The 13,527-nt window shown below is 51.1% G+C and overlaps 1 protein-coding gene across 4 annotated transcripts in view; it reads left to right on the forward strand.

Moving 5' to 3' along the window:
• Positions 1-13,527, forward strand: part of MEF2B (myocyte enhancer factor 2B) — a 68,110-nt gene that overhangs the window by 28,777 nt on the left and 25,806 nt on the right. Inside the window, exon 1 of one of the 4 annotated variants that reach the window (XM_073324627.2) lies at positions 5,847-6,077. The exons of the other annotated variants lie outside the window; for them this stretch is intronic. The gene's annotated coding sequence lies outside the window, so the exon portion shown is untranslated. Of the gene's footprint in view, positions 1-5,846; positions 6,078-13,527 lie in introns of those variants that run through there. 4 annotated transcript variants of the gene reach the window in all.

Consider the following 13,527-nt stretch of genomic DNA (forward strand, 5'->3'; position numbering starts at 1 on the left):
TAACCACATCTGAACCAAGAGTGATCACATATATTACAGTCACACCCAGAGGCACAACAGCCATCAGAACACCGCTGAGTAGGTGCTGCGCAGACACAAAGGGCTACCCAGTCCCTGTCCCAAAGAGCTCACAGTCTGCGTAGACAAAGGGTAAGAGGGGAAATCGAGGCAGAGAGAAGGGAAGTGACTTACCCAAGGTCACCCAGCAGGTCAGTGGCAGAGCTGGGAGTAGAACCCAGGTCTCTTACACCCTTGTCCAGGAACGAAGGTCCATTTCAGTTGCTCTCGGGCATCACCTGGTTGACTTCCCAGCTCTTGTAAGAAGCCTTGTCTGGAGCAGAAGCCAAGAGTTGGGCCCAGCTTTGCTTTCACACAGATGGGGGATTATTTCATTCACCAGCAACATACTGCCCTGGGAAGTCCAAACTTCCCTCAACTCTCAAATCCTCTGTAAAGTTCCCTGTCACCCAGCCCTGGCTCCCTTTGGGGCCTGTCGGCATTGGGGATCTTTGCACTGGTGTCACTGTGCTGATGCAAACCCCCAGTGTTAGAAGCACTTGATTGCTTTCAGACTGGAATAAGCTGCCTGGGTGGAAGTCTTGGGTCATGCTGGTGCAGCACATCTGCCCTGGGGGTGTAGCTACCTCAAAGCAAATATCCACCGTACTGATAGACCCTTGGGCTTGCTGTTTGGTTCAGACTTTTTGTTCCATGTGTGCTTGACATTCGTGTACTGATTGCCATCCAGCTAGTGGCCAGATGCCAGAGGGGTGGAAACCCTCTTGGCCCCAGGCTGGACCTGCAAGCCTGAAATGAATGAGGGCTCATTGAGGAGGTGATTGCACCAGAAAAGCCAAAGGGGAAATGATCCCGGGGCCTGAGCTGATCTGGTCAGGAGCTGTGCTGTGAAGTCACTCTGTGTGGCTTGAAAATGGTGCCTTGGGGGGGTCTCACATGCAGGCCATCTTCTTTTACTAGACAGCTGGGGGGAAATGTACCACTGGGAGAGTAGGGCTAAGAAACCAATCAGCCCTGTTATCCCCATGTGTCAGCGAAGTGGGCAGGGCAAATTTTGCTGGTGCTAAAGTTTCTTGCTGTGACTCTTCTCCCAGATCGAATCACAGGCCATGAATTGAGACTGGTGTCAGGGTAGAATTTTGCCATTTCTTTGCATTCGAGGTGGAGGGATGTTTTGCTGTCCAGAACTGACAAACTTTTTGCCTCTCTCCAGATTCTAAGCACCAGTCCTCGGGCGGCGGGTGGGAGATTCACCGCTCATGGTGGGAGTGATCATGGTGAGGTTTCACACAGATTTTATCTGCTTTTAACCTGATTAAAAGCAGCATTAGAAAGAGGCTGCCTGGGAAAAGCAGTCATGGATTGTAATATCCATCCCATCTGGGGCAGGATTCATCTACCCTACAACATTCCCTCCAAAAACCTTGCCCCACTGTGTCCCCCCCAAACCTACCCTAGGGCAAGATCACCGGTAGGACTCAGAGAGGAGTTTGAGTCATAGACCATTCATGGAGATTTGCTTTTGTTTGATGTCCCATCACGAGAGATGCTCAGGGCTCATTCTTGATCAGCTCCAGATTAGGTCCTAGCAGGATTCCAACAGGCCTCTCTGCAACAGCTTCCCCTCTCATAATATGAGGATAATGAGACTGACCTTCCTTCATGGTGCATTGTGAGATCCAGGGATGAAAAGCCCTGGCTGAGAGCTAAAAATGAATGGGGCACACCTTGTACTCAGCTTCTGTTTATAAAGGGTTAATAAAGGATTAGTAGATGTTTCTATAAATGGCTGATCAATTACCACAGGTCACTAGGTTACTTACAACCACAGTTGTAACCATCTGTATCACCTTCTACTCATGTCTAGCATGCTTCTATCCCCTAGACGTGTGACCTATTATTGTCATTAGAAAGGCTCAGTCAGTCTGCTAGTAATGCTGTGTAAAGTGTGAGGGTCAGAGATGAATGATGCAATAATACAAATAATAATTAATAATCATGAAACAGTTGTGTTAGGCACTATTAAACCTGGCCAGTGCAGGGTTGTTCCTTACACTGGGCCCGATTTTCCCATAGCCCTGCACCATTTCCAGTAATTTACCCCAGTGCAGTCTGAGTGTAAAACGCAGCTGTTCTGATCTGACAACACTTTGCACTGTTGTAAGTGTCTGCACAAGTTGGAGGGCAAAAGAGAATTTGGCCCATTAGATGTAGTGCTTTACCTAGCTGAGTTTTAAATGTCTCTGGCCCTAGAGAGAGATGCACTGATAAATACCCTATAACATTCAGAAGGGAGATTTCAGCAGTTTCAGCCTCAGCTATTCCACTGTGACTTTGCCCTGGATTATTTAGATCTCACTATTGTGAGGCCTTGATTGCAGTTTAGAACAATAAGCCACTAAAAATGGTTTGTGGCAATAATTAGCTCAGGCTTTGCCTTCGCTCTGGGCATATCCCTGGGAAGCCGGCTGGATCTTCCCTCACTGGAGAGCAGCAGCTTTCTGTTTGGTCACTCAGCCCATCTCTGGCACCCTCACAAAATGTACTTTTAAAAAACCCCTGTCCATGTTGCATTACTTTCTGGGCCCCAGAGGGGAGGAGGGGGTGGTGCCAGGCCAGGTCCAGGGTGTGTCTGGGACTGGACCTGAAAGCAAAGCGGAAGGGTATGGGTAGGAAATGGCTTTAATTGAAGATAATAAGGAAGTGTCGGTGTTTGTTTCTGCATGTGTATTATTATTTACATGTATTATGGTAGCACCGAAGACCCCCAGTTATGCCCCAGGACCCCAGTGTGCTAGGCACTGTGCGAACATAGACCAGAAAGAGAGTCTGTGCCCCAAAGAGCTTCCAGGTTCAGTAGGCCCATGCAATTGTGTCTGTCGGGGATTTAGTTCAAAGAATCGTGTGGCCCTTAGCACTGTGAAAGGGGTCGGACTGACAGCTCTGAAGCACAGAGCCCTGTTTGCACCACCATGGCACAACACAGATGGTGTCAGGGCAAACTGCCCTCTTCATCCACAACCTCCCCTCCGCCACCCGCCGCATTGCCTCAGCTTGTGAGTCCACTTTTAGGAAGGACAGGGGAAGTCAGGCCTGAGGGCGGCTCAGACCTGGATGTCAGCTCAGACTGCTGCCAAGGAGACAGTTATTCTGGCATTCCTGTTGTGAGGTTGGTCCTTGTCGTGGGCTGAGATCCCACCAACTCATTGCAGAGTGTCTGGCAGAATTTGAATGAGTGGCCGACAGGTGAAAGGCTCCACCTCCCGTTCCTGAGTTGGAGGCTCTGTTATTGTACCAACAAAGACCACATTGTTTGTGGGAAGGGGAGGGCCCTATCATTCCTTTGCTTGGTGGCCAACCCCATGTCACACAGCGAAGAGTGCCAGGATAGAAAGGAGGAGATTGGCTGCCAGGCGTTTTGGCATGGGCCCTGCTGGAAGGGGAAGGGAAGTCAGAATGGAGGGGGTTGGAGTGGGGCTTAAAGAAGGAGCAGAAATCCCAGGTGCTGATAAGATTTTCTGCTTGTTTCCAGCATTTTCTGGGTCTTGACTGTGTGTGTGTGGGGGGGGATCATTTAAAATGTAACAAAGTCAAAGAACAATAAGGCCCTGGCATTTGTGTCACCCTCCCCAGGGTGTTTGCAAATCTGGATTACACCTCATAGCCCCCCCTTTCCCCCCCCACACACTTGCTGTATAGGGAAGCTGCATTACACCCACTGTAGAGATGGGGAAACTAAGGCAGAGAGAGGGACTTGCTCTAGGTCTTGACTTCTATTTAATTCCAGAGCTGACAAGAGAACCCAGGTGTCCTGAGTTCCAACCCCTCTGCTCTAACTACCAGACCACACTCTCTCCCACTCAGAGGAAAGCACCCAGGAGTCCTGAGTCCAGTCCTCTGCTCTAAGCAATAAAATCTGTGTCCCACCCATTTCCAGTGCTATAAGCTGCCCAGTAAACCTAATCAAGTGAAGCACAAGGGCCAGATTCTGCACTGTGATGCCAAAGACATTTCACAGGGGGTCAGTCAGCCTTGGGTTTGGCCCCCAATGTGTAAAGCTGTGGACTCTGGCAGAGTTCAGATTCCCGACCAGCTGCTTGACAATGGCTCTGTGGCATTCATGATGTATATGTAAGCAGGGCTTTGGAGCGGAGCCCAGAGCCGGAGCACGGAGCAGCTCCGGAGCAGTGGAGCTGCAGGTTTTTGCCTGGATCTGGAGCAGAGCCGGAGCACAGCTCCAAAGCCCTGTATGTAAGAGGGGCTGCCAACTGCAAGGCTGATGCATTGATTCACTGAGACGTGGGGGTAAAAGTACGGAGATAATCGCAGCACGTCTATTGTCCCTGGAAACTCCAGGCATGAGAAGAGCTGGCCCAGATTTTCAGTGATCTCTCTGATTTGGGGCCTGTGACGCATGGATCCCTGGTTCGTTTTAATAGTGACTCCCTGGAAACAGACACCCTTCAGCAGCCTGGGCGCTTTGTAACAGACATGCCAAACCTGCCAAAAAAACCTGCAGAAACTGGGCTTGTTTTTGGCTTAATTGGCTTGTGAGTTGCTTGTTGGCTAGTTTTTGGCTTGTAGCTTGTTGCTTGTTTGGCTTGTAGCTTATTGTAGCTTGTTGCTTCTTTTCTTGATCGGCTCCCAGTAAGCAGGGCTAAGGGGGAGAGCAAGCAGGGGCAAGGGGGGGAGAGAGTCAGGGGTGCACAGCATGCCCACCACTGTCCCAGACTGCAGGCCGGGGGGATCTAGTCACGTAGAGTGTTGGGGTTTTTAGGGACTGGCTTGTTTTGAAATGGGATTTGCTTGATTTTTGGCTTATTGTGAAAGTTGGGGTGCTTATTTACTGCTTGAAAATTAGCAAGTGTGCTTTGTAGCTACTAGTTCCACTGCTCATCCTTCAAGCTTCCTCTGACACTCCCTCACATGATGTCACCACGGCACATCTGCCCCCACTCAGGTTTCCTCCTACCGCGGATCAGTATTATTATTAATCATGTTGATTATGGTAGTGCCAAAGAATGGAGCCCCATTGTGCCAGGTGCTGTACAAACATGGCATTGCAGATGGTCACTGCCCCACAGATCTTACAATCTACATCAGACAGCCACAGGGCAGGAGGGGAAACAGAGGGGCAGAAAGGGAGGGATTCACCCAAGGTCAGAAGTGGGCATAGAGCCCCATTCTCCTGGCTCCCTGGGGCTGGGGGAAGGAATATAACACACAGGCAGAGGGAGCAACTGTCATGTTAGTTCCACACTATTTTTTGACGGGGGAGAGGGGAGGTTGTCACTTGGGCGGGGTGGGGGGGAATAAGTTACATGGAAGGGAAGGGGAAGGAGTGGGACGGGGCAGGTGTGGAGTTAAGTTCATGTGACTAGGCTGCGTGGGAGGGGAAGGGTTGGAGCGAACAGCCAGTGAGCTGCAAGGGAAAGTCCAGTGTGGCTTCCTGTGGGAAGTTCTCTGAAATGACCAGAGGTCCTTGCTTTGGACCCCAGACTCAGGACCCCCCCAGATCCAGAAATCCCTCCCCGACCCCTGATCCAGAACCCGCCCCCCTGGATCCAGGCCCCAAGGTCCAGAGCCTCCAGCCCCCTGGATCCAGCCCTCTCCCCGGCACACAACCCGCCCCAGCCGCAGGAGTCATTCATGAGCGGGTCCCAGCTGCCTTGCCACAGCGCCGTCACGCTGAGGGGCGGAGCTATGACAGACACTTTTCCAGCCAGCCGCCAATTGAAACACCGCCCGGCCGTTCTATGCAAATAGCCTGCCGGAGCTTCTCCAATCAGCGGGGCGGGAGGGGGCGTGGCTATGCAAAGGACGGTCCGTGCCGCCCGGGAGCCAGAGGCAGCCGCGAGCAGGGCAGCCGGAGCCGCTGTGACTTTTCAAGCGACTTTTGCAGTTCGGCTCCCGCCAGCCAGTGACAGCGCCGGGCCGAGCCGAGCCGAGCCGAGCCGGGGCGGGGCGGGGCTGCGCTTAGCCTCCTCGCCACCCAGCCGGGGCCGCCGCCCTGCGGGAGCGGAGCAGCCGGGAAGGTTCGGGGCAAAGCCACTGACCAGGTGTGTGGGTGAATGGGGGGCTCCTTGGGCTGGGGGCACCCTGCGCCCCTGCAGGGTGCCCAGGGACGGATGCATGGAGGCGGGGAGATGATAGCTGATACCCGGGGCAGCGGCGCTTCCTCGCCTACCACATCCAGTCCCCGCGGACGTTAGGCCGGGCGTACCTGTCTCTGCCGGGGTCAGCTGCAGACCACCTGCCCCCCGGGAGCCTTTAACTTCCTCCCCCGCGTCTGCAGGACGCAGCATCTTCCCGGGTCTCTTCTGCCCGTCCCCGAGGTGCGCGGCTCCCTCTGGGTGAAGGCTGGGGAGGGTCCGAGCCTGGCATCCCAGGAGGCGCACACACGAGTTAGGACCTTTGGCGATACCTAGCCAGGCGCTGAGCCAGGAGGGCATTCACACCCGTTTCCTTTTGCCACGCAGATGCGGGTGGGGGTGGGGTTGATGCTGATTCTCCTTTGCAGAGCTCGCTTCCCCGTGCCCAAGAGGTATATGATGTGATTTATGCCTCAGGGTTCAGAGTGATCGGAGGGCAGAGGGACTAGTGGGAGTGGGGGGGTTGCTAAAGCCCAGTCTATGTTCCCTGTGGGTAAACTACAGAAATGCGATGGCACAGAAAGTTTGAGCCCTTGGTGGCCAGGCGCTGTCACTGAAACTATCCGAGGGACAGTGATGGCACAGGGCAGCCTGCCTGCTCCAGCATCACCGAGATACCCCGGGGAGCTGGGGTGATCCTTTTAAAATGCCATGCCTGGTCCCATCTCCTGAGCCTGCCCTGCAGGAGAAGGTTTTAACCATTAATCGCACATTTCCTCGCTGTCATCCCTACAGCTATGGCTGGGCTTTGGAGACCTACAGCCAACATTTCCACTAGTGACCCGGATTTTCCATGCCTTCCCTTTTGGGCAGCCCTGTAATGAGAAACCCAGGCCAAGATTTTCACTAAGTGGGGCCCATGTTTAGCCTCCTATATTGTACGCAGGCACCTAAGGGAGCAGCCGGATTGTCAGAAGTGCTAACACCCAGTATCGCCGGTGGGACTGCCTGGGAGCTGCTGGGTGCCTCTGGAAATCTGGCTATTTAGGTAGGCGGCTCTCGTCAACTTTGGCTGGCGTTTGGTTGCTCAGCTGCTCTGGAAATCCAGAACAAGGGTCTCTAGTTGGGCATCCAAAGTCAGTGCTATGAAAGAGGATCCAGTATTTAAACTATGTGAAGGTTGGACTGAGCAGGAAGTGGTCCAATAGAAAGGGGCCTGGCTGGGCACTTCTGGGACCCTGGTTCTGCCACTCACTGCTGTGTGACTTTAGTCAAGTCACTCCCCCTCTCTATTCCTCCTCCTGGTCTCTACCCATCAAGTCTATTTAGACTGTAAACTCTTTGGGGCAGGGGCTGTCTCTTACTTAGGATGAAATCCTGGCTATTAAAATCAGTGGGAGTTTTGTGATTGATTGTAATAGGGCTGGGGTTTCACCTGTTTACACAGTGCCTAGTGCAATGGGGCTCCAGTCTCAATCGGGACCTCTAGGTGCTACTGTTTCAGAAAGCTGGAGGCATTTCTGAGGCTACCAGATTTGCTGCTAAGTGCTGGGAGTCAAAGGGACAGCCAGAGGTATTGTAGCCATGCCAAGGCCTTGTAGCTGTGTGTTTGGGTACTACTTAAAGTTTTGCTGAAATGGCCTGTTGTTTTATGGATTGTGTTCTAAAAAAAGTCTGTGGTTAGCTTTGCGCTTCACAGTTATTTTTACTTTTGTGTCTGCTCAGAGAGGAACGTCTGAGTTTAACCCAAAAGTGCAGATTGTCGTAAAAACACAGTGCCCCTCTGTTAGTGCCATTTGCCATGGGTCTCCAAGCACCTTAGAGACCATAACTAATCAGCTAGGCCTCTCGACCTCCCTGGTCAGCTCTGCCACACCCATTGTACAGCAGGGTAAACTGAGGTACAAAAGGTTGACGGTATTTGCTCAAAATCACAGATATGCTAAGGCAGCAGCAGATCTGGCTCCCAGACTCCTGCTCCGACCACTAAACAAGACTGTCTGTCTCCCACTGTACACTACGCATCACTGCTACTGCGAAACTCAGATCACAGAGCAGTTGCTCTCCAAAGAATAACCTTCATGTCCTTTGACTTCCTTGGCATTATCTAAACACACAGCATGTAGCGTGTTGTAGCAGTAGGGGCTGAGTTGCCTTTGCTTCCTCCAGGTGTAGGTCTGGCCCCAGATGACTTACAGGTATCACAGGAAAACATTGAGGTCAAAGGTTCTTTATACTGATTCACTGATTTATTTTTTTTCCCTTGATTTCAAATGCCATCTGCTGCACTGGGCACTTCCAGTGGTAATTAAAACACACACTAGAAAACCATGCTCCCCACCTCACCTCCATAGCAATACTGACTCCCTTCTCCAAGCATCCTGCCACGCAGCCCTGACTTGAACTCCAAGGAAAAAGGGTGGCTTTGCAGGCAGTCTGGCCTCTGGCAGGCTAAAGGTCAGATACCTAAGGCCCTGATCCTGTCTCACGCTCACCTAGAGCTACCCCTAAAGCCTGTGCTGAGTCCCATTGACTTCAGAGGGACGCAGGATCAAGGTTTCATTCTGCTTTAATTTATCATCGTGGGTTGTGCTGCACAAAGAATATTGCACGTGCCCAAGAATCCACTTATAGGATGTATTAAGTTGCTGGTGGGACCAGCTTTGCTTCCCTGAGCAAGTGTTTACCTAGGGTCTGTGTTAGGTGGGCCCAGAATCTGGTCCACGGTCCTCTGTTTATTATAGGTATATGAAGTTTCCAGCAGAAGCCCCCGCTTGTCTGGTACAAGTGCATCTTATTACCTTAAACTTCCTCCCTGGGGACAGGTCCAGCAAATCTTCTGCTGTATTCTGCTGCCCACCTGCAATTGATTTCCGGCAAGACCCTGTCCCCGAGAGCTTTACTCTTATAGTGATGGAAAGTTTCCTAGGGCTGCTAACTTTAGAGAGGGGTTTTCACGGGTAAGAAATTAATTTTGCAGCTTGCTGGTGAGATCTGTGCAGCGTTTGGAAGGCAAGAACCTCCTGCTTCAGAGCTTAAACCAAACCCTAGCTATTAGACACCAGGATGACACCTCGTAGGTCCCATTATCCCTCATCTGCTTCTGCAGGGTTCCTATACCTACCCCTAAAGCATCTGATGCTAGCCACTGTCAAAGACAGGATAGACAACTAGATGGGCCAGTGGGCTGACCCAGTCCAGCAATCCCTGCATTCCTATCAGTGAATCAAACTGGTTACAAATCGCATGCAGTTCAGCTACACTCTGTGTACTGGGGAGACTTACGTTTAATCTTGTGCCTGCAGGATCAGAGCAGCTGACTTGGGGACTGAATTGGGGTGGGAGAGAGTGGATGACTCTGGGACTGTCCTGGGAAATTCTGGGCACCCTGGGGCAAAGGGAGGCAGTCAAGGCTGGCAGGCCTCAAATTTGACTTAAACTTAAAATAGTGTTTGGGGAAAAAAATCTTTCCTCCCCCTCCCACACCTTGAAAAATCTCTTTGGTTCCTCAGCTGAGTGCCCCCTTTTCACCTCTCCCAGGACACTGGCCCAGCCAGTATCTGTGGCAGCTCACCCTGTGACACACAGCACCTGGCTCTTTCAGTGCTGGGGCCTTGCCCAGCATGACACCCTGGAGTGAGCAGGGAGCAGCTTCTGCTGGAGACCAGGCTGGAACAAGGAGCTGTCCCTATATCCCTATAGGGACCATGAGACTCAGGTTCTGTGTCTTGAGGAGGCCCACGAGGTGAAGTGGAGAAACATGCAGCCTTCAACAGGGGTCTGCATGTAAAGACATGGAGTGAAATCCTGGCCCTGTTAAAGTCCAGGGCCAAACTGGCATTGGTGTTAAAGTGGCCCAGGATTTCACCCATGGAGCTGAGCAGAGGAGCCCCAAGCTCAAGGCGAGTTTGCAGTGATCAGGACAACCCAGGAGGATTCGCTCTGCGGGGCTCCTGAGGGAGGCGGGAAGTCTGATCAGCCAATGCTGGTCGGGGTGGTGGAGGGGCAGAGAATGAGGCTGGGCACCAAGGTGATGGGTGCATTAGAAACAGGCAGCCAGGGGGTGCTGGGAGCAGAGAGCTAGGCAGAGATCTCTGCTGTAAGCTGGCTGGCAGATGGGCTGTATGGCTGAAGCCACAGGAGAGAGAGGGAAGTGAAGGAGGTGTCAGGGCTGCGCAGAGGAAGGGAGGGTGAGGAGGGGAGCTGGGAAAGGCAGGAGGAGAGGACCAGAGTTTGGGGGTTGGATAAGCTTCATCACCAAACTTCTAAGGGTTCCCCCCCCCGCACACCCCGTGACTGGTGACCTAGCTAGTAACAAACTAGCCCATGGCCCAGCGCCCATAACCTTACGATAACAAACCAGCGTGCACGGCCCAGTACCCATAACCCTACCATAACAAACCAGTGTGATGACCCATACACCTCTAACACATTGATGTGCTCAGCCCCTGGCCAGAACTCTACAACAAACAAAACAAAACTCCCGGCTGAAACATAGAAGGTCCCTGGTGCGCTATGTGCTGTACAAACACAGAACAAAAAGACAGTCCCTGTCCCAAAGATCTAATACTCTGAGGTTGTGTCTACACTACACGCTAGGGGTGTGATTCTTTTGCTCACGTACATGTGCTCGCGCTAGTGTGAGTATGAACAGCGGAGTAGCTGTGCTCGCGGGGGAGCAGCAGAGGAGGTGTGGCTGAGCTGTGCCGAGTACACGCCTGCCTGAAACCAGTGGGTACGTACTTGGCATGGCTCAGCCATGCCTCTGCTGCCACTACTCATGCGACCACGGCTGCACGGCTAGCTTAAGTATGTGTTCACAAGGAGGAAAATCGCACCCCTAGCTCGCCGTGTGAAGGCAGCCGAAGTGTGTGTGTGTGTTTATTTGGGTGCGTGTGTTTCATCCATTTCTAAAAAGACCAAGCCTTCTCCTTCTGGTACAATAGAATCCTTCCTGCTTTGAGCAGGGAGTTGGACTAGATGACCTCCTCAGGTCTCTTCCAACCCTAATCTTCTATGATTCCATCGCAGTTATTTTTGTAACAGAAAATACTCCGCCCTCTGCAGAAGTTTCACTGTAAGTGATTTGCAATGAGGCAACCGTGATGCATCGAAACAATGTGGGACTTTCATTCTGCATCACTGTCAGCATAGCTGGGCTCCTCTGTGCAGGCACCCCTGTGTGACCAGTGCAACACTTCACTGCACTTCTGAATGTGTGTAGCCATCCAGCAGCCCCTGCTGAGGAACAAGTGGTGGTGGTGGGAGACGGGATTCCGTTTTGTTGGCTGTTGATCCATACGATGGATCAGGATTTTAAGAGAGAGACTGTGGTAGGGGAAGAGCCAAGATTGCTCAGTCTATAGAGGTCTCCTGTGTGGGGGATGATGGATTTTGAAAAGGCTTTTTGGACCTGATTTTTAAAGGATTCTGCAAAAAAAAGTAAATGTGAATGCAAATCACATGTGCCCTGTTAGCCAGTCTGGCTCACAACCTGGGCTGTGGGTAGACGCAGGTGTCCCATGCAATACCCTGACCTCCTCTGATATTTTGCTCTTTTATTATTAAGTGCTCCCACTTTATTTCGTCAGACTGAAATATTTGGGGGTTCTGTCAAGCGCAAAATGGGCTCCAGTTTCTTTAAAAGAAGGGAATAAAAGGATTGATGTGTATCTAGGGCCTATCACCCAAAGATCCTACAACTATAAAAGGTGATTGCTTTGCCCACTGCTGAAATGCAGCCACTTCAGGGTTGTTTCCCAGCTTCTCTGTAACAGCGCACAACAGTGCTACACAGCAGTCTCAGGGAGGCAGTGAAGGGTGTGCCCTGTATCCAGACTGAAGTGGGTGGGATTCTTAGGGAGGCAGAATGTAATTAGCATGTTGGAATTTGGCCAGGGCCCCACGATTAATGCCCTGGCTCTTGTGAAAATTTCTGGTGCTGCTTGAACATGTGTGTGTGAGAGCGAGAGAGAGTCCTTGCTGGAAGACAGAATATGTGCGGTCAGTGCATTTAACACTAGTCAGACTCCCAGGATCTGATCTGTGAGGTCTAAGCCCCATCTGTGCAGTAAAGCTATTAGATTCAAATGTTTTAGCATCTGCAGAAGTCGCTTTAATTTTTTTTTTCGTAGGCTGGAATCTCAGTAGCACTGATTTCCCCCCTCTCTCTATCTGCACAGTTCTGAGCTACATTTCAGACTCTCTGGTTGATTCTGGTTTGTTGTTTAAACAAGCTATAAAAAGCAGGAAGCCCTGTCAAACTCTAGCAAAAATGCTGGTAAACTTTGACTTTTCCTGAGCTGGACTTGGGATGCTGTTTGCATTATGAGGCCTCAGAAACTGAGAGCAACCGTCCCTTTGGGACTGTCAAGAGAAAGGAGCTCTGCTGGGTTGCAACATCTCTGGGATATGAAGGGACAGTTCAGCAGAGTCATTGTGCGGGGGATAGGAGCTAGGCAGGGATAAAGTGCTGCTTTAAGCCGAATTCGGTGTGAAACTCACATTAGGAGATGAAGCCCCAGGTGCAAAGAAGCCGATCAATAGCAGAACTTTCCCGGGGTGTACGGAGGGTTCAGATCTGGGTTTGATTCAGGCCCAACTCAACTAGTCAGCCCCCAAATGAAGCCAAAGATCCGTTTGGCATGATCGCCAGGATTTACTGGTTTTGGCTGGGAGTTGTCTCCCTCTGTCCGGGCTGGTGAAGGAGACTAGAGCTGCTTGGGAAATCACTTGTTTTTCCCAGCAAAATATTTTGACGAAAATTATTTTTTTTCTCATTTTTGTCAACGTTTTTCTTTGTCATTTTGAGGGGTTCTTTTGTAAAAACAAAACAAAAACAACAACCCCCCAAAACTCCAGGCCCCCCTCCAACAAGAATTAGTTTAAAACCAAAAAATCTTCAGGTTTGGGGGTTTTGACAAAAACCTGAACACTTGTGGCAAAAAAATTACATTTTTACTGAAAATTGCTTGTTTTTTCATAAATGCCGTTTTCCACTGAAGCAATATTTTGATGGAAGAATGTTGACCCAGCTGTAAAAGAGACACTGGTTTGATTTGCCAAAAAGTTGCTTTTTGCAGATGTCACAGAAATGCCCGTTTTTGGCATTTCAGCATCGGGCGTGTTAGGGAATATCCTGAGTGTGTGTCTCTTCTTGTTCTACCTTTCCCCCTGCCCAGCCCTCAATGTCAGAGCTGTAATCCTGGGATCTTAACAACAGGGAGAAACATGCAATTTCATCTCTTTCCACCCATAAGAGAGAGAAATGAGCTAAGAGAAAACTCCCCTGGCTGAATCCCACTTGGTGCTCTCCCTGGCTGTGCTGGAGAAATGCGGGCACAATGCAGGGTTTACTGGGCAAGTAGTTTGAAAACCAGAACTGCTGATCGTGACAGTTGGTCACCAGGTGACACAC

The sequence above is a fragment of the Lepidochelys kempii genome, chromosome 25 (assembly GCF_965140285.1).
Source record: "Lepidochelys kempii isolate rLepKem1 chromosome 25, rLepKem1.hap1, whole genome shotgun sequence".
Taxonomy (NCBI): Eukaryota; Metazoa; Chordata; order Testudines; family Cheloniidae; genus Lepidochelys; species Lepidochelys kempii.